Source organism: Lactuca sativa, chromosome 3 (genome assembly GCF_002870075.4).
Source record: "Lactuca sativa cultivar Salinas chromosome 3, Lsat_Salinas_v11, whole genome shotgun sequence".
Lineage (NCBI taxonomy): Eukaryota > Viridiplantae > Streptophyta > Magnoliopsida > Asterales > Asteraceae > Lactuca > Lactuca sativa.
In genome coordinates, this window is record NC_056625.2 from 166,608,531 (window position 1) to 166,630,538 (window position 22,008).

A 22,008-nucleotide genomic window follows, 5' to 3' on the forward strand; every position below is an offset into this window, starting at 1 on the left:
CTTTAGCGAATGGATAAGATACATTCGCACGATTGCGCGTTATGAGGACAAAGAGTATGTCCTCGATGAGAAGCTCGAGAAGATCAATCCAAAAATTGCTACTCCTGAAGAAATGGTTGTCTTTGAGATCCATGAGTGTAATGCAATGAAAGTCCATCGCATCATGCTAGCCACGATGAACTCCGAATTCCAAAAGTCCTATGAGGACATGTATCCTTATGAGATGCATCTAGACTTGATAGAGAGATACCACCAAAGCGCGAGGCAAGAGCGCTATGAGATCATAACGAATATGATCACTGCTAAAATGGGAAGTGGAGAGTCTCTAACCATGCACTTGCAAAATATGCAAAGGTATGTTGATCGTCTTCGCAAGTTGAATGTCAACTTTGGGGAAGATTTGGCTATCGACATTGTTCTTCACTCCTTGCCCTTGTGCTATAACCAATTTAGGATGACCTACCACATGAACAAGGAAGAGGTCACCTTAAGCAAACTCCAAGGGCTCCTAAGGACTGCTGAGAGCAACCTCAAGGACAAGTCTGCTGCACTAACTCCCAATCCACCCACTGCTCTTGTTTTGGCTATTGGGCAGGGAAGGGGCAAGAAGAGGAAGGCTTCTTCAAAGAACCACCGCAAGGGAAAGCCCCAAGATGGTTCCTCTTCTAGTGGGACCAAGGTTGACCCTGCTAAGCCCAACCTAAACCCAAAGGAGGCAGAGTGCCACTATTGCCACAAAATAGGGCATTGGAAGAGAAGCTACCCGGAATATCTGATAGCTATCAAGGATGGGAAAATTAACCCATCTTTCGCAGGTATTTACACAATTAAATCTAATGATTCATCTCATGCTATTTCTTGGGTTCTTGATACAGGATGTGGTTATCACATATGTTCTGATTTGCAGGGACTAGGAAGAAATAGGGATGTGGAGCGTGGAAGAATAAATCTAATCATGGGAAAAAGAAGATCGTCGCTTGTGACCAATATTGGAGTGTATTCTTTAGTGCTTAGTAATGGATTGAATTTAGATTTAAATAATTGTTACTACTCGCCAGATATGGCAAGAAACATCATTTCTTTTTCATGGTTTATTTAGACAAGGATTTAGATATTCGTTTAATAATGAGAATGGTTTGATTTATGCTTATATAAATTGTGTTTTATATTTTGAAGAAATGCCTTGTAATGGAATTTATGAAACTGTTATGGTTGTAGATAACCTAGGAAATGATGTGTTGTGTATGGATTCTTCCAATAGTATCGATAAAGCATCCTTGTGGCGTTGTCGTCTTGAACATGTCAACAAGAAGCGCATAGCCCAACTCCAAAAGGATGGAATGTTGGAGTCATTCGACCTTAGGGAAGATGACACGTGCGAATCTTGTTTACTTGGAAAGATGACCAAGTCACCCTTCACTGGCACTTATGAGAGGGGTGAGGGTTTATTGGATCTCATACACACCGACGTGTGTGGGCCCTTTAGATCCACCACAAAGGATGGGAACCGCTTCTACGTGACTTTCACCGATGATTATAGTAGATATGAGTATATTTACTTAATCAAGCAAAGAGTTCAAACACGAAGTGGAGAATCAATTGGGCAGGAAAATCAAGATGCTTCGATCCGATCGAGGAGGGGAATACCTAAGTCTTGAATTCCACGACTATCTCAAGGAATGCAGAATAGTTTCGCAATTGATGCCACCTAGGACACCGCAGTTGAATGGTGTGGCAGAAAGGCGTAATCGAACCCTGTTAGACATGGTTCATTCTATGATGAGTCGTGATTCACTACCTATCTCATTTTGGGGGTATGCCTTAGAGACTGCCACCCATATACCTAACCGAGTCCCTACAAAGAAGGTTGCCAAAACACCTCACGAGATGTGGACATGGAAAGCTCCCTCGTTAGCACATATCAAGGTTTGGGGCTATGAAGTTTTCGTAAGACGAGAAACTCATGACAAGCTCGAACCTCGTAGTGAGCGGTGTATTTTCATCGGCTACCCGCAGATCCTTTGGATATCTCTTCTATAGACCGAGTGACAATGTTGTCTTCGTTGCGAGGAGAGGAGTTTTCTGAGAGCGAGAACTCATAAGCCAAGGAGATAGTGGGAGGCAAATCGAGCTTGAAGAGATTCAAGAATTGATTGATGAAGGAACCTCTACCGCTGGCGCTCAAGCCGAGGAGGAAACTCCGGTTGAACCGATTGACGAATCATTACCTCTTAGACGTTCCGAAAGAGTTAGAGTTCAACCCCAGTTTTATGGTTTTCATATTACTACCGAAGGGGACACGTATATTAGTGATGGTACACTAATAAATCTAGATGAACCTAATAGCTATAAGGAAGCCATGGCAGGCCTGGAGTCTGCGAAATGGAAAGAGGCAATGGACAGCGAGATCCAATCCATGTATGACAACCAACTTTGGAATTTGGTTAATAATGTGCCCGGACGTAAGACCGTTGGGTGCAAATGGATCTTTAAGAAGAAGACCGACGTGGATGGAAATGTACACACATATAAGGCGCGATTGGTTGCGAAGGGCTTTACTCAAACTCCCGGAGTTGACTATGATGAGACCTTCTTGCTAGTTGCTAAAATAAAGTCTATTAGGGTGATGCTAGCCATTGCTGCATTTCATGATTATGAGATATGGCAGATGGATGTCAAGACCGCTTTCCTTAATGGGAAGTTGGCTGAGGATGTTTACATGGCTCAGCCAGAGGGTTTTGTCGATGCGAAGCATCCCAATAGAGTGTGCTAGCTTGAGAAGTCCAATTATGGACTTAAGCAAGCATCTTGTAGATGGAATCTTTGCTTCGATGAGAAAGTCAAAGAGTTTGGATTTGTACAAAGTGAAGATGAATCATGTGTATATGTCAAGGCCAGTGGGAGTATAGTTAGCTTCCTCGTTTTGTATGTCGATGACATACTGCTCATAGGAAACGACATCCCGACTCTACAGGAGGTTAATTCCTGGCTTGGGAAGTGCTTCGCTATGAAGGACCTCAGAGAGGCTTCCTATATTTTGGGAATAAGGATAGTGTGACAACCCAAAGTTTATTCCGTTACATTACCCCGTTACCGTTAATAGAATATTCCATTTTATAAAAGTTCCGTTAATTAGAGGTCGCCAAATAAATAAATGTTTTATTTATTTATATTTTTATGTCGTTATAGTCATAATAAAATAAATAAAACAATTACTTTATATTTCCATATTAATTTGGAAAAAGTTAAATTTTATTACGACCACTAAATCGGGTGCTACCAAAAGCCCCGTTTAACGGCAGTATTGGATAGATTTCCACTGAGCTTCAACTCCAACCCCTATATAAGGGAGAGTAAACTCCATTTCCACCTTTTTACTCTCTCTCTACAACTTTTTCCCGAGCCAAAAATTGTCCGTTTCAAGCCCCAAACGAGTAGGTAAACTATCCTAACTTGTTATATAGCTTATCTAGCCTACAAATTCGAGTTTAAAACATAAAATAGGGGCAAAATGATGTGTTTACGGCCCAAGAACACTCTTGGACCGTAAACACCATTTAATGGGGGGGTTTTAAGCCCCAAAGCCCCTCCAAATTGTCCCTAAGGCTTAGATATGACTTGTAGGCTTATGGAATTGGACTTAGAACACCTTGAACTAGCATTTTGGGGAGTAAACATGAGTTTACTGCCCAAGATTGTGCTTGGGCCGTAAACTCCCCTTCATGAGGAGTAAACTCAAGATTATGTGCTAGAAATGCCCCAAACACCCCCTATGGCCTTGGAAAAATACCTTGAAGCAATACCATCATTGTAAAAGCCTTAAACTTTAATAAAACTAAGGGAGTAGGAGTTCACGGCCATGAACTCCCATGGAGGTGGTTCATGGGCCGTAAACTCCCATTAGGTGTCCAAATGGTGCCTAAACTCCTTCATTTGACTTGGGAAAATACATAGGATTTATTCTCTATCACTTAAGCCCTTAAAACACCCAAGGAATGTGTCAATAGGAGCTTACGGCCGTAAACTCCCTTGGTTGGGGCTGTAAACTCCCATTTGGTCCATTTAAGTGCCTTAAATCCATTCATACCTTTTATATTTTGACCTAGCAAAATTCCACAATTGATATAAGGCCTTTAAGCATCCTAGAACACCCTCACCATGAGTTTACGGCCGTAAACTCATGGGGAGTTGTCCCAGGGCTGTGAACTCTATATATAGAGTTTACTCTTGAAGAGTAAACTCCATTCCTAAGCCATTCAAGCCCTTGGATGTTACCCAGGACACCCCAAACGCTTAATTAAAAGTGTTTTCGCACTTAGGAAGTGTATACTTGTCTAATTAGTATTAAATGTACTAATTGTATGTGAACATATGTTATCATATGTTAAATAGGTCACTAAGTGTGTCCAAGTCTTTACTTGACACCGAGCACCCAACCGGCACCTTCGTCGGATCCACTTACACCAGGTGAGTTCATACCCCTGAATGAACGTTTTAAATGTTTTTACATGTTTTATAAGGGGGAATACAAGTTAAACATGTCAGTTATCATATCAATCACATGTGATTGTTAACCCGCATGCACAAGGATTTACCACACTGTAAACTGTTTTACCGAGTAGGATACTATAAATGGCTTTCTAAAATGTTTTCACTTGTTCAAAACTTTTACTTATATTGTTTTATCAAAGTTTCATTAAAACTTGTTTATAAAGGTTCCTAAAGGATTTCTAAAGGTTTTCAAACTTATTTTATCAAAGAATACTAAGTTGCGATTTTCTTAAGTATAAAGCTTTTGCTCAGGTTTTTCATCAAGGTTTTCTTTCATGTTATATACCCTCACATGTTTGATACCACTGCTTCACTTCTACTTAGTTTAAACTCCTATGTGATGCGCTTTTACCTAGTGATATGCTTATTCTTCACTTATACTTGATTTCGTTTCCGTTTCACTTATACCTATTAACGATTCCACTCCGGGGTACACTTATACTTGATGACACTTTTGCTTCACGATTCGCTTATACATCACGAGTTGGTTATTCCACACTGTTCGTTTACACATCACGATTTGGTTATTCCACATGAATTGGTTATACATCATGATTTGGTTATTCCACACAACTCGGTTATACATCATGATTTGGTTATAATTCACGATACGTTTTCACTTGTTACACACTCAAGCGTAGTTGGATGTATGCCTATGCTTGTATAGATGCATATAAATAATGGGTGAAGGACTTAGGAAGGCTTGTTCGCCCTATTTCCTTTTCTTCGTTGAGATGTGGTCTGGTGGGATCGGATGGCCGTCCGAAGGTCATTTGATTCATTAGTTATATATTATGTATACGAGCATAGACATATAGGTTCACTCTAGTCAGTTCAGTTATGAGTCTCTACCTCTAGTTCAACACTTATATTGGAAACCCACTACCCACTATTTGGGATGCATCTTCGGGACACGGCCTTCTTTGTCATCTAGTTGGTAACCAGAGTCTCCTGTAGGGAGAGCAGACATTGTGTGTATATATCTATACGGGATTGACACCCCCGCACCCTGACTGCTAGCTACAATCCACGGCCTACCAAGCCAAGGGGTGACAAATGTCATATTTTATATTGACGCTTGTAGGGCGTCAGGTACTCTAGTGTCGGTTAGTATGGTTACGAGTATCCCAAGTTACCTTATAATTCATGGCCTTAAGGTAGCGGTATTTTACACTGTATGCTGGAAACCCACTATCAGAGTCACACTGGTTTTAGACCTTACTAGATGTATCTTTCATTTGATACTGTCTGGGGTCTGTATTCTTGTTTTAGACCTTACTAGCTGTATCTTTCATTTGATATTGTCTGGGGTATGTATCCTCTGTTTTTAGACCTTGCTAGCCGTACCTTTCATTTGGTACTGTCTGGGGTCTGTGTCTCTTTTGTTAGACTGAGCCAGGCGTGTCGTTCGTTTGATACTCTCCTGGAGTCTATGATTCCTCTTGCCTTAGTCAACAGTCTTCACTGCTGAGGCATATGTTATTTTCCCTGATTTCTCCTGCTTTCTTTAATAATCAAATTCTGTATTTTGATAGTGATAGCGATTAAGGGAAAACTACTTTTTACCACATAACTTCGTCCAGTCTTGGTAGAAGACTGCTTTTATTAAAGAAAATATAGGATTTTCTAGAAAGGACTCTAACTTAATGGATACTCTAAAACTACCACTTTTATTAAAGTTATTTGAATAAAATGACACTAAATACTTATGAACTCACCAACATTTGTAAAAATGCTGATACTTTCTTTTCAAATAACTTGTATTCTCAGGTCAGCATTAGACATGTACATCCCCGGAGCTTCTGACGAAGACAGTTTAGTACCAAGCTGCACCTATATTATTTACTTGTATTACTTTGATTTATTGTAAAGTAAATCATGTAAAACTATTACTATTAATGCAATGTTTTGTTGTACTTCGATTACTATAATGCATGTGTTGTGATACTTGACATGAAGTCATCCACCCCAGAACGTTTCCGCCGTTCCGGTTTTGGGGCGTGACAGATAGTGAGAGAACGAAGTAAGAGACTAATAGGACTTAGTCAGAATACTTACTTGGATAAGGTACTAAAACGTTTTAGTATGGAAAACTCAAAGAAGGGAGAACTACCGATACAAAGTAATGCCAAATTGCGTAAGACTCAAAGTCTGAGTACAGAAGCCGAGATAGCTGAGATGAGCCGAGTACCTTACGCTTCCGCAGTTGGCTCAATCATGTATGCTATGACTTGTACTTGCCCTGATGTAGCCTTTGCTTTGAGCATGGTCAGTAGATATCAAGGGAACCCTGGCAGAGCTCATTGGATTACGGTAAAGAATATACTTAAGTACCTTCGGAGGACCAATGAATGGTTTTTAGTCCTCAAAGGGAGTGATGACTTAAAGGTGTGAGGGTATAGTGATGCCAGGTTCCAGACCGACGGGGACAACTACCGTTCGCAGCCGGGCTGGGTCTTTACCCTTAATGGAAGAGCAGTGACTTGGAAAAGTTCCAAGCAAGAAACCGTAGTTGATTCAACGTGCGAATCAGAGTACATTGTAGCGAGCGAAGCGTCAAAGGAGGCAATGTGGTTGAAGAACTTCATTGGTGACCTTGGAGTTGTGCCTGCCATAAAGGAGCCTATGGAAATTTTCTGTGATAATGAAGGAGCGGTTGCCTTGACCAAGAAACCGAGGGATCATGGTAGATCTCGGCATATCGACAAAAAATATCACTTTATTAGACATCGAGTAGAAGAAGGACACCTCGTAGTAAAGAGGGTATCGTCAGAGGATAACCCAACAGATCCGCTTACGAAGGGACTGAGTAGGGTTAAGCATTTGCAGCACGATAGGAGCATTGGGCTGAAAGACGATATTAGTTTAAATTAGATAGTTTGGAAACATGTAATAGATAAATGTAATTGACATTTGATGATTAAATAAAGGAGTATTATTTATAAGTAAAGCTATTGTCTTATGTTGATTGTTTAACTATTGTTTCACTTTGCATGTTTTGACTTCCTGAATAATTGAGTTATTAAGAATAATCGAATTATTCGAATGGTCCACAATCGTTAATATGTTGGAAGTAAGTATGAATGAAGATTGTCAGGAATTGATGTGTAGATTGTCTAAAAGGTATTAGACATAACAAAGGTTTGCTGCAACGTTCATGAGTGCTTATGAACAAGTTTTGAACATTAGAATAAACCCGCGCTTGCTGGAATCACTTTATGGAATGCAACACAAGTGGTCGCAAGACGATAATATCATATGGTCTTAAAACTAAGATATATGGTTTATTGTTTATTAATTGGTTGTGCATTGACAATGCGAAACCGCATCAGTAAATTGATGTCATAAAACGCATTGTTGTGTATAGTTGATTAGTAAATAGTAAATGCATATAAGTTGAAGTTTATCTGTTACTTTTATCCTAAGAGGGTAAAAGCGATATCAGGGCCCCTTGATGATTTGATTTGACTTATGTTTCGGGCCCGATCAGGACTGAATTGATGTGTTCAATTAAGTTCTATGTCAAATGAATCTGAGATCGAGAAACCAACTGCTGGACAATAAGTTCCATGGGATTGTCCGCACAATATCTAAACAGAGGACTGTACGATCCCTTATCTGAAGGACAGGATACTGATAAGATCAGAGTTTGACAACATCTTTGAGAGCTACGATTGCTAATCGGATTGTGTTTGCATATATAGTTACTAGACTTATCCAAGTGGGAGACTGTGGGATTAGTGTCTAAGGCTGTAAGTATATTTGGTAAGTACTTGACCCGGTTGTGCATGGTCCTTTTGGGTTGCCTTCACCATAGCAACTTGACATGATGATTTGTAAAGAGAGATGAGATATTATTAATATATTATGAGAATAATATATTAAAGGAATAATAATATTATTTGATTGATATAAGTCATAAATTAATTGAGAATTAATTTGGTGACTTAAGAGATTAACTGAATAAAGGGGCATAAACTGTCAAATGTATGATAGTTGTGTTTTGGGCTATGTATCCTTATGGATATTAGGGTGGACGGATTTTAGGGTTAGGATACCTTAAAATCGTCCAAGCCTCATATCTAGGAGGATCTTTGGATTGCTTAGGGCCTAAGTTATTCAATTAGGGTTAAGGGTGAAACCCTAGTAGCTCATAGTATATATAGACCCCTAGGGTGAAGGAACTCGGCCATTCATTCAAGCAAGAAACCCTAGAGCCGATTTCTCACCTTCTCTCTCTCTCTCTCTCAAGATCATCCTCTTGCTAGTTGGTGTTTGTAAGCCATTAGAGGAGTGACAATTGTGACTCTAAGCTCCAAGAACAAGAAGTTTCAAGCAATCAACTTAAGGTATTTTCTAGATCTGATTTCATATGATATGATTCAATTGTTTACATTAGATCTAGAATTGTAAGCCTTGGATACATTTCATGTTCAATTAGAGAAACCTAGATCCAAGCATTAGGGTTTGCATGTGCACATAGGAAAGTTCTTATGGCTCAAACCCATCATCTACATCGACTCCAATTTTTCGATGTAATACGCGTTCTTCGACGGAAACACAACTTTGGTGAACGACGGCGGCACCACCTACACAAATATGTTCGATGTCAACTGCGATACCCTCGTCTGGGCCATACAAAAGAATGGATTCACAAATATGGGAATCATAGTGGGTGAAATTGGGTGTCCGAGTGATGGAGATCGAAACGCGAATAATCAATTAGCTCAAAGGTTTATGCAAGGATTCTACGAGATGCCCTTAATACAGAGAGAAGGAACGAATTTTCTTCCACCTGCTCGAATTTTCATCGCCAAAACCCGTTGGAATGGAATATGTATATTTTCTTACTGATTTATGCATGTTCTACAATTCTTGGTTATTGGTTTTGGTGCAATTCACAAGTCCGCATATTTTCCAAAGGAATTTAGTTTTTTTATTTTTCATTTGCTAATGCATTATTGGATTCTAAACTATAATTTGGTTTTGTTTTCGCAGAAGTTGATGCCTGAAGAACGGACCACAAAATTGAAAGTGATTCCAAGCAACATTATTCTTTTAGAATGTATTAGTGTCTTTGTTAGATTTTGATATTTTCTTTCCCGATTTGAAAGTTTTTTTAGTTTTATTCTTTAACAATAAATGTAATTCTTAGTAATTGTACCCGTATTCTATAAGAGTTAATGTAATTTTTGTTATTATTCTTCAACTCATGGTTCAAAATTTTGTAATTTTTCAAAATGTTCATTAAATCAGAATATGTATTTTGTCCGAATATCATTCTATCAGAATCAGATCGTTTATGATTAAAAAAATATGTTCGATTTGAATTAACTAAAAAACAATCATAATTTTTAAAATTAAAAAATCAATTATCCCTTGAAATCCAATAATTTCCATTTTTAAATATAATTTAATTTAGGAAAAATGTTTGGACCACAAATGATCCTTACATCCACACAATAGTTACAATCCATATTATAACCAAACCCTATATATATATATATATATATATATATATATATATATATATATATATATATATATATATATATATATATATATATATATATATATATATATATATTGACAATTTTGGTCCATACTGTGTATCAAATGGTACATGACGTTTTGGTGTTACTGTTGTCATCACACCGCTATTCCCTCCAATCATATGGATATTCGATATTGGATTGTCTTCCTTCATACGGTATCAAGGTGTTCTAGAAAATTAAAACCCTCCACCGTTTAATCCATCATATCGCCGATTTCACGCACCTCTTCACTTTCTAATATACGGTTAGGGCTCGATGGATTTCATTCAAGTTTTGATTTCCTGTTTGCTACCTACTATTCTTGCGTGTTGATTCCTGAATGCATCCAGCTTTTCTTTGGAGTCGATGTTACCACTACATTCAATTCCTTATCCCTTTTATTCTTCTTTTGTATTTCACTCAAATTTTTGTAGCAATTTAATTTTGTCCACTTTTATTCTTTTTGAAGTTCTTTGTCTGTAAGTTATTGATATGCTAAAAATTGAACAAAAACGAAGCTTTCCTTTCGTTAATTGTTGCTTTGCTTCTGATTTTAGGGCTAATATAGTTAAATTATGAGATTTAAAAAAAACACACCCATACGTAGATTATGAGATTAAGTCGTTTCTCTATTAAACATCAAGTGATGATGTCAGATAGAATTAAACATCTTTTATTGCATTTCTTTTGTGCTTTGTTAACATACTTTTGTAATGATTTTATTAGTTTACACGTCACCTTGGTTTTCCAACACACAGAATTTGATACATGGAGATTCTGGAACTTATTTTTAAGCTTCGACGATAACTGTTTATTATCTTCTAGGTGTTAAATTGTTTTAGAATAAACCATCATAACAAATAATCACTTTTTTATTGGTTGGATGTAATGGAATGAAAGTGGAAATAAATAAGCAAGATAATTAAATGACTCATCACGTTTTATGAACATATTTAGTTCTTAGATTATTTCTTGACACAAAGATATTGACTGTTAATAATAAAAGGGTATTGTAAGTAATAAGAAGAAATGAAAGTATGATGCTATGTAAAACATATCAACAAAAGTACTTTGCTACTTTTTGATTATTTTTGTTTCATTGTCACATTTATGTGTTTATGAAGGTGTGTAGCTTGAAAAACCCGCTGTCCGATATTGAATTTACAGGTATGAGTCATTTAGATAAATAACTTGCTTCTTTTTTCATCCAGCTCTTTCTAACCTCAATTACATTGACTTTTATATTTTATTTTATTTTTGCTTTAGGTAACCTTGATAAAGGAAGAGTTTTGAAGGCCGTTTGTTATTATTGTGGGTAAAAGATAAAGTCTATTGATTATATTGATAAAAAGAAAAAGTAAGTTTTTATTTCTTGCAATTTACCTATTTTAAAAAGAGCAGACATTTTTTGAATTTATGGTAGATAAAGGATGATGGGGTTTGCATAAAAATGATTATATACTTTTGTATCTATACAATTTTTTTTTTTTTTTTTGACTATTTTGTTAAATCATGTGAATTTTTAACTTTAAAACTTTTTCCTGATGGCTTTGATTCTTCCTTGATTTAAGAACTGTGATTAGATAGGGGGACGCCCGGGTTAATATTGACATTGTCGTTTAAAACTTGGATTATGTTACTGTGATTTTTACATTAAATTAGGATAAAAATGAAAGCATGTTGTTATTATGTAAAAAAAAAAGGAAAAAAAATCCAACCCGATACAAACCCGCGTCAATGTTGTTGGTGGGCTTCCTCTAGTTAATATAAACACAAAAACAAATTGTGATAACACTTTAAGATTAAACCGCAAGGAAAAATGAAACTTCAACAAAAAAATTATTGTCAAAAATTGATCACTCACAAAATATTTTTGAATTAGATTTAAATAAAAAATCAATCACTCACAATTTTTTTGGAATTAGATTTAAAATATTAATAACATTATATGTTGTGAATGAGGAATTCTTTTTATTCCATGGGTCGGTAAATAAATAATAACAGTATAATAACAATAATCGTAAAAAACAAATTTAGACACTCATTAAAATCCCATGTTGGTAGGTAAATGAAAAAATAGTCAGAGGTGTGTTTAGAAGTGTATTTTAACGTGCTTTTGATAAAAACTGGTTATTGGCTTATGGTTTTTTTAAAAAAAATATGTTTAAAAAGTGTTATAGGTTAGTTTTTGTGATGAGAAAAGTAAAAAAAAGTCAATAAGTTGGTTTTAAAAAGTGTTTTTTTAGCTTTTTAGAAGTAAAAATGGTAAAAAGAAAGTTAACAAACTATAAATCATCAAAAAATTAGGATTTTGTGGTTTTTTGAAATTCTCTTATTTTGCATATCAAAAAAAGTTGTTTGAACAACATTTGGAACAACCCAAATCCCAAACACAAACTCAATATAGGCCATTCAAATTTGGAGAGAGACAAATGACGTGCAAATCTTCACGACCTAATTTCAACTCCATGAAATAAAACATTTTTCTCTTGTTTAGGACATCCTAGCCGCTGACTGCTTTGAACGACGCTGGTAACTTTGGTCCGACGGAGCAACAACGAAGGTCGTCTTTCCCTTTTTTGCTCTCTCTTTATGTTCTCAATCTGGATGGTGGTTACCGGCCGAAAGTAGGTCGTCGGCGGTAGGCCTCCGACTGTGATGATGTTAGGTTTCATAATTTTTTTAAACTTTATTTTTGCTTTGATTTTTTTAACACAAGCTTCAACTATTTATTTATTTTATTTTTTTAGATTTTATATAAAAAAGTTGTATTAAATGAGATTACTATTGGTATTGCTTTAGAATATAGTTTGGAAAATGTAAAACCATACGATATATATATATATATATATATATATATATATATATATATATATATATATATATATATATATATATATATATATATATATATATATATATATATATATATATATATATATATATATATATATATATATATATATATATATATATATATATAGAAAAGTTCAATAGAGAACCATAACTATGGGTTCTTCAAGGAACCAAATCTTTTTTTTTTTTTTTTTTTTTTTTTAAATTTTTAGAGCTTATTTTTTATCGAAAAAAAATATCTAAAAATATCTAAATTCATATATTAACATTGTGAATGTGAAAACTATTTTTCGGATTCATCGTGTGAATCCGGATTCACATTGTGAATTTTCGAAGATTCACATTTTGAATTTGACGTAAAAAAAATTTTGAATTTTATATCATTGGAAAAATGATAAAAAGTTATGAATTTCTGTATTTTTTTTTGATAAAAAATAAGCTCTAAAAGTTGAAAAAAACATTGGTTCTTTGGTTAATTATGGTTCTCTATTGAACCTCACTCCATATATATATATATATATATATATATATATATATATATATATATATATATATATATATATATATATATATATATGCTTAGGTTATTGTATTCAAACTAAGTATTGTATGAATGTATGGATCATTGTGGACCAATCATTTTACTTATTTTTGGAAAGTAAATAATACATATTATTAAATTAAATATAATTAAAAAATACCATCTAATTTCATTCTAAGGATGTTTTAGTCATTTAACATAAATTTAAAAAAAGGAAAATTGCATATTTAAAGGGAAAATAGATTGTATTAATTTTAAAAATCTGATTGTATGGATGATAATTCTCATAATTCGAAATTTTGACGGAATATGTTTATCAATATACTGAAAAATAACAAATATGATTGAACCATACAAGAATACACATTCTGACATAATATATATATTTTAATTTAATGAACTTCTTGAAGAATAACAAAATTTTGGATACAAGTTAAAAAAAATTTCATTACATTCTTAGAAAAGAAAAAAAAAATATATATACTATTCTATGAGAATGTTACACTTATTAATAACAAAATAACACAATATATAAATCATTCTACCAGAATATAATTACATATATTTTTTTTCATTATACTGTATATTATTTTGATAGAATAATCCATTCTTTTGGAAAGATTTGTGGTCATTGTTCATCTTCATCCCATACAATGTTCATCTTCAAGATTGTATTCTGACAGAATCAGAATTCAAGATTTCATTCCAGTAGAATGTTGTAAGTTTCATATGTACCATGTTTTGCTTTCATATTTCTCGTTTCGTTCCCAACCAAGAAAACAAGAACATTCTTGTTCTTGATTTCATGTATACCTGCAAATGAGAAATACAACCACTCATTGTTATTGCTTAATCTTCTTTCCATGTCAATTTCAAACAATAAACACCACATCGAATTCTGTTAAGCAAAACAAACAATTTCCTGTAAAACATTAACCCCAAAATTCCATTCCATTTATCCATTTCTATCAAGAACAATCAAACCCAAAACCCATCAACATTCATTGAATTTTTGTCAAAACAAAGGAAAGAAAAACAAAATCAAAGGAATATCCATGACCACATTTGGTCTACTGCTACTCACGTTTTCAACAATACATACTAAGAAGTTAATTACGATAATTCAACAATACCTATTATAATACTAACCATAATTTTGTTAACTAATTTAGTGGCTAAATTGTATGCTAGTATTAGCCAGAGGACAAAACTTTACAAATCATATATGCTTCGTTCTAAATTTCATGTTATCAATAATATATGAAATGGAAACCATGAGACTCAAATCAAGTTTACCGAATAAATATGAAAATTAATCAATTGATGATTAAAGAAATTACAAATATTAAAAAAAAAAAGTAAAGGAATACCTTTAGGTTGCGTTGCCGGCAGCTAAAAAATTCAATTTAATAATAATAGTTCTCAATTAAGCCAAAGCAGTTTGATTTTGGTGTTCCATGGCACTTGATTGTTGATGGTTAATTTAAGAGTAAAATGATCTATGATTTATGGGAATAGGGTTATGGAGATAGCAACATGATTCAAGGATGAGAGGGAGGAGTGAGATTGTTGAGCCGGTAATGGTGGTGGCCGGTAGAGGACAACCGGTGGAGAGAGTTACCGGTGGTTTTTGGCCGTCGATAAAATGGTTGTGGTCGATGGTTTATCGGGGAATAGGGTTAACAAAGATGAACGATCGGTGAAGTAAAATTGATTTTCTATTTAAAGGGGTTATTAATTCAATTAGCAATTACCATAAATAATTATACATAACATTAGCAAATTACCTTTTTCGAATGATTGACCCACAATTATGCATACAATCACCCAATAATTATTTTGAATATATATATATATATATATATATATATATATATATATATATATATATATATATATATATATATATATATATATATATATATATATATATATATATATATATATAAAAGCTAATGATATGCTCATATTTTGATGTTAAAAGCTGTTGGACTTTGAATAGGTGCTGAAGTGTTGTCTATTTAGCAGCACCAAATAAATTTAAGGATAAACTTAAAGGAACAAAATAAACATATATTATCAAATTAAAAATATCAAAATAAACGTATATTTCAAGTAGAAAAAGTCACTCTAAGCATATACAGGTTACTGGAAAATCAGAAATATGATCATATTTCTTTTAAAAACTAAATTTTAAAAATAGTAATGTACTGAAGTCCAAAAAGTTATATTAAACATTAAATACTGTTTTTAAATCAAAATTTCAGGCCAAGAGGTAGGGGCCCATATTTAATGAGTGACCCTTGAAGGCACGCATTTGCGAGCCCACTTGGTTTCAAAGATCGCCATTAATACGATAGCATAGTACCACATTAACAACGTACTGTCCTAATTATTTTGAACACACTTTTTTATTCATATTCTTAAGAAAATAGAGTACATTACAGTTGTATTCCACACTTTTTTATTCATTTTCTTAAAAAAAAAATAGAGTACATTAAAGTTGTCGTCCTTATGGTATATAACTATATTTATTTTCAAAGTTCTAATTTTAGAAATTTAACATTTTTTTATTGGCAATTTCATTAATTTTGGCCCTCAAGAAGATAGTTAATGTAGTCCCATCTCATTAAAACCAATAAAATTATAAAATTACCCCCCCCCCCCCCCCCCCCCCCCCCCCCTTTTTTTTTTTTTTTTGTTATTTTAGTTTTATATTGTAGTGATTATTATTATGTCATTGTTTTTTTTGAAAAATAAACTAATTTGCTCCTAAATTATCACTTATGTTTCCAACAAGACTTAAGCCTATGATCTTTTAATTGAAATAGTCATTTATTACAACTAGGCCAAATGCCACTTGGTTATTAAATTGTTATTAAAACGTCAAATATAATATACTTCAAAACTACTTTTAAATTTCATTTATGTCAAGATTTAAATTTTCAACCTTAAGAAGGAAGAGTAACAGTGATACTATTAAGCTAGAAGGTTTTGGTTATTATATTATTAATATTATTAAATAAAACTCCCAAATATCTTATCCTACATATCCACCCAACCACCCTTCCTTTACCAAAGAACTTCTTTACCTCCAGCATCTCCTTTCTCCCCTCTTCCATTGTACATGTTTCTATTTTCTTATTGACAAAATTGCAAATATGGTCCCAATTGGTATGCATCTTTTTGGGGTTTTAGTCCAAACCATGATTTTTTTTGGATTGATGGTCTTTTTGAGGTAGTTTTGTTGTGTTTTTGGTCCCTCGGTAACGTGGAATGACTGCAATACCCTTGGGACATTTATTTTACATTTTTCTTTTAATTTTTTAAATCTAATAGTTATTTTAATAATTAAAAAAAGAGGGCCATCTCTCTCTCTCTCTCTCTCTCGTATACCCACCTGTGGAGACCATGGATTCCCATTTCTCTATTCTTCAATGTTCAAACATGCTCGATTGATACACACACTTGATTAGGGTTCAATTGCTAGATTCGATACACACACACACACACACACTTGATTGGGGTTTAATACACACATTGGAAATTTGAAAAACACACTCACATACAGTGAAGAACACGAAAAAGGGTGTGAAACCCATTTGATTGGGATGGAGACGACGATTTTAAAGTGTCTCATCCATCGACAAGAGCTGAAACAACAGGAGATGTCTATGAAGTAGCTTCATGTGTGCTTTCCCAACATGGACTGTCGAACCCGATTACAAACCCATTGATATCAGATCTATACAGGATTGTGATTGGACGAACAAAAAATTAGATATGATACCTGCATGAGAAAGAGAAAAAGAGTGCAACCCCTAACCGAATCCTGGTTCCTAATTTCTCATCGACGATTGAAGAAGGGGTTCAATTTTTCTGTTTCTATGATGTGCCAGACATACAAGCATAGAGATGGGATATGCGATCATAAAGAAAGAATAAATAAGAGAAATCAATCTATTACAAGAGAAGGAGGGGTGCGATTTTGCTGGAGTGAAAATAGTCTCTTCTGTAACAAGTTTCTTGCATAAGTTTGTTTCTTAATCTGAATCAACCATCTGAAAATGGCCTCTTCCCCAATCTTCCCCAAAATGGTCTCTTCTGTAACAAGTTTCTTGCACAAGTTTCTTGATTCTTCATGATTTGGACAGAAATAAATTGAAAGTAATCATTTAGGGTTGAGTGGTTTTAGTAATTGTGTGGACCGATGTATATGTTTTTAATTGCAGGTTATCGGTATACTTAAAGGTTGAAGGATGAAGAAACTCATGTGGAGAGAGAGAGAGAGATGAGCCTCTTTTTTTTAATTATTAAAATAACTATTAGATTTAAAAAATTGAAAGAAAAATGTAAAATAAATGTCCCAAGGGTATTACAGTCATTTCACTTTACCGAGGGACCAAAAACGCAACGAAAATACCTCAAAATGACCATCAATCTAAAAAAGTCATGGTTTGAACTAAAACCCCAAAAAAATGCATACCACAGGGACCATTTTTGCAATTTTGTCTTTCTTATTTTACTATTAAGTATATCTTTAGAAAAGTCTCAATATTTTAGACAAATTTTTAATAAAGTCTTAAATTTTATTTTTTGAATAAAAAAGTCTTGAATTTTTCACATTTTGAATAGAAAGGCCTAAGAAACCGGCTAATTTATTCACTTTAGCCCTTTTTGTCCTGTTCAGCAAGTCATGTGACCAAATTGTTAATATTTCAAAAATAATGAAACTTTTTTTGCAGATTTCGTAAATATATACATATAAAAACATAATAAATACAAAAATACGTAAAAATAGATATAGATATGTAAAAAATATTTTTATACATTATATAAAAAATTTGACGAAATCAACAAAAAAGTTCCATTATTTTCGAAAAATTAACAATTTGGTCTCATGAACTGCTGAACATATCAAAAAGAGCTAAAGTAAATAAATTAACCGGTTTCTTGGGTTTTTTTTAATCAAAAGGTAAAAAAGGCGGGACTTTTTATTCAAAAAATAAAATTTAGGACTTTATTAAAAATTTGCCCAAAATATTGGGACTTTTCTTGAGATATCCCTTAACTATTATCAATTATTTTTGGTTTCTTGATTTCGTCTCTGTTTCTCATTATATTTTATTTATTTAATATCAATCCATTGGTAACGTTAGAGCTGTTGAGGATATGATTGCACAAGGAGACTAGAAGAAAGAAAAAGACAAAAGATGTCTTCATGAACTGCAAGGAGCTCGTCCACCTATTGTTTACAATTATGTTTATGGTTGTAAGACAACATAGGAGACCAGGGATACTTTGAAGAAAAACTATCAAGGAAGTGAAAGAATGAAGATGAGCTCAGTGACGAAGTGCTTGTCAGAATTAGCATATTTTAAGCAAAAAGAGAATGAGAGTATCGATGCATATTCAGATAGACTGAATGAATTGATCTTTAAATGCAAGAGATATGGAGTAGTTCGCGCTACCTTAGAGTTCAATATCTAAGAGAAAAATTTGTCTAATGGTTAAGACTCAGGAGAATTTTGACACATACTCATTGCGGAATCTCTACAATATTCTGAAAGCGTATGAATCGAAAGTGATGGAGATATCTTGTAACATCCCGAAATTCAGGTACAACTATTTAACCCTCCTCTTTTGTCAAGTTGTCAAGATTAGCCCTTGAGTGGAAATTGTAGCAAATGAGTACGCTGGGCGTACTGGAGAGTACTCTGCGCGTACTCATGCACTTAATTTGGACGCGGACTTGCCTAGGTACGCTGGGCGTACCCAGGGTTACGCTGGGCGTAGCGGGCCCAGATGCAAACCCTAATATTTGGCTTGTGCACTATATAAGAAATGCTAAGGCTTTATCCTCAGCCACCATATCAGAGAGTGAAACCCTAAGAGAGCATTTCCTTCGTCCTAAAGCTTGTGTGTGAGTGTTTTGAGCTAAAAGTGCCTTTGTGTGTTAGTGAAGAAAAAGGAGAGGAGCTTGTGTAGGCTAGGGTTTGAAGTTCAAGCTTGGATCTGAGTTCTTTAGAGGAAGGAGCTTCACTTTGAGGCGGAGGCTAGACCAGATTTTACCGAGTTCGAGATTACCGAGTTACCCGAGATGAGTCTTCTCACTATACTTTACCTAGAGTGGTAAATAGAGTTATATGATAGAGAATCTTGTATGTTATTTATGTGATTGTGATACACTACAATATTACTATATGATTCATACCGTGTATGTTTCAGAGTTACAGAGTTAGAACTGGAAGGTTCATAGAGTTAGAACCAGATGGTTCACAGAGTTAGGACTGGAGGGTCCACAATGTTATAGCCTCGAGTGGCTATTATGTGTTATATGTGGTATTTTGGGGAACTCACTAAGCATTTATGCTTACAGTGTTGTGTTATGTGTTTCAGGTACTAGTGAGGATCGTGGGAAGGCGCCGACATGATCAGTACACACACGAGGAGTTTTTATACATTATGATCTTGGGTTGTGTTTCTATGGGTTGATATGTGATACAATGACATTTTTATAATATTATGAATGAAAGTATGTTTTTGAAAATGTGAAAAACTATATGAAAATTTTGGGTGTTACAAGTTGGTATCAGAGCCTTGGTTTGAGGGATTCGGGTGCACCTTCGGGCGTATCTGAACTCAAACTGAGGATTTGAGAGATTTTCAAATAAAATCACAAAATTTTCTCAAGGAGTAAAAAGTTTTTTTTTAAAAGAGCAAAGCAGAGCAGTGTGTACGATCAGCCAGCGCCCGAACGGTGATGTCCTAAAATACCTTTATATTATGTGTTATGAGATATGAGATAATATGTCACAACTAGAAATTTTGTGTCATGTAATCTATACACTCAAATTAATGTGGACCAAAAACTTAAGAACATGTTTGACACCCACGATTATGACATCAAAAACTTCAATCAAATACATCATACAAGTACTAAAAAAGTCATCAAACAATTGGAAACCCTAGAAGTTCTTGTTTAGGTCCACTTTGGACTAGAACTCCCTTATTGGATCCAAATGGACCAATAAGCTTCCAATTTGACTATCATGAGCTTAGAACCCTAATTGGGCTCTAATTGGACCCACATTAATTTATTTCAACATTTTGGGCTATGTTGGGCCTAGAATGAAATGAATTAAAAGCTTTGATCCATGAATAACCTAAACTAGTCCAACAAAAATGTAAAAATCCTACCACATTCTTTTAGGTTTAAAACATACCCAAACTAACTCAAATTTTGGGCTTAAGGGAAAAAGCCCAAATTTTTCCTTTTCCCTTCCAAATTCTCGGCCCAAGGCCCAAGTCCAAGAAGAAATGGAAGAGTTGACTATTTGCTTGCCACCTCACTATTAACCAAAGGACTTCCATGCATGGAACTCATACTTCCAAGCACCTATCTCATCAAAGATCATTTCTCTTCTCTCCTCTCCCTCACTCTCGGCCATCTCAAACACACACACATCTCACAAACTCACTCAAGAACACTTCCTCCCTCTCCACTCAAAGATCTCGAAATTTAGGAAGCTTTCAAGAGGATCCTTCCACAAATTCTTCATCTAAGGTAAGATTATGCTTGGATCTATGACTTAGGTTCTTTGTGTTACCAAAATCTTTTCCTAATCCATGCCAAAATCGTGATCTTACCTCTTAGAAGCATACCAAACTCGAGATCTTCAAGAAAAGGGTGCTAAAGCCAAAAATCACCAAGTTTTCTTCCATCTTTTCTTCAAAAACCGAAAGCTTCAAACGAGGTGAGCTTCATACCCCCTATTTTCTGTTTTTATGAGTTTTGTGGGGGGGGGGGGGGGGGAGAATACAAGTGAAAGTGTAGATCTATATGTGTTTTGTATGCCTTGTATGATTTCTATGCTTATATGTGTGTTTTTGTGTGTTATAATGTTGGATCTAGCCATAAAACCCCTCAAAACCGAGATATACCTTATGTTAAATGATACTAGCATCAAGTATATTTCTACATACAAAGTGTTCCAAGAAAAATAGCTAAATGGCTTAGTAACATTTTCTTTGGGCTAAAAACTCAATTTTTGGACATAAAATGCTAAAAATATAAAGTTAAAGGGCCCAAATTGAAATATTTCGAAATCTGATGGGGGAGATGAGTCAAAACAGTTTCCATAATGTATTTTCTGAAAATACACTTGTTGGAGGATTAAAAACATAAATTTTAAGCTTGATGGGCTAAAAATGACATTTTCGGCCCAATAGGGCCCATTATGCGAAATTTTCTGTTTTGGAGGGCCAAAACTGTGTTTTTCTATAAAACAGTGGACTATTAGTGTTCCAAGTCCTTTTCAAAGGTTTAAAATGCTTTTTAAATTTAAAAAGGACCAAAGTTGCAAAAATTTTCCAAATTGGGCCAAAATTGTCAAAACTGCGAAAAAGAGGGGTTATAACCGAGAAAACTGCATTTTCAGGGACTTAAACTGTTTTCTATGAAAAATATGCTGAAAAATGTTAATTTCAATAATTTTTGGTGTTAAAATGTCAAGAAAATTGATT

At 34.4% G+C, this 22,008-nt stretch overlaps 1 long non-coding RNA gene across 1 annotated transcript; it reads left to right on the plus strand.

Annotated features, from left to right (window-relative positions):
* The first annotated feature begins 10,175 nt into the window (after positions 1–10,175).
* LOC122197074 (uncharacterized) lies at positions 10,176–12,861 on the plus strand. Its single transcript, XR_006189864.1, has 2 exons — positions 10,176–11,252; positions 11,352–12,861. It is a non-coding gene; the product is annotated as an uncharacterized LOC122197074 (long non-coding RNA).
* Positions 12,862–22,008: the final 9,147 nt, after the last annotated feature.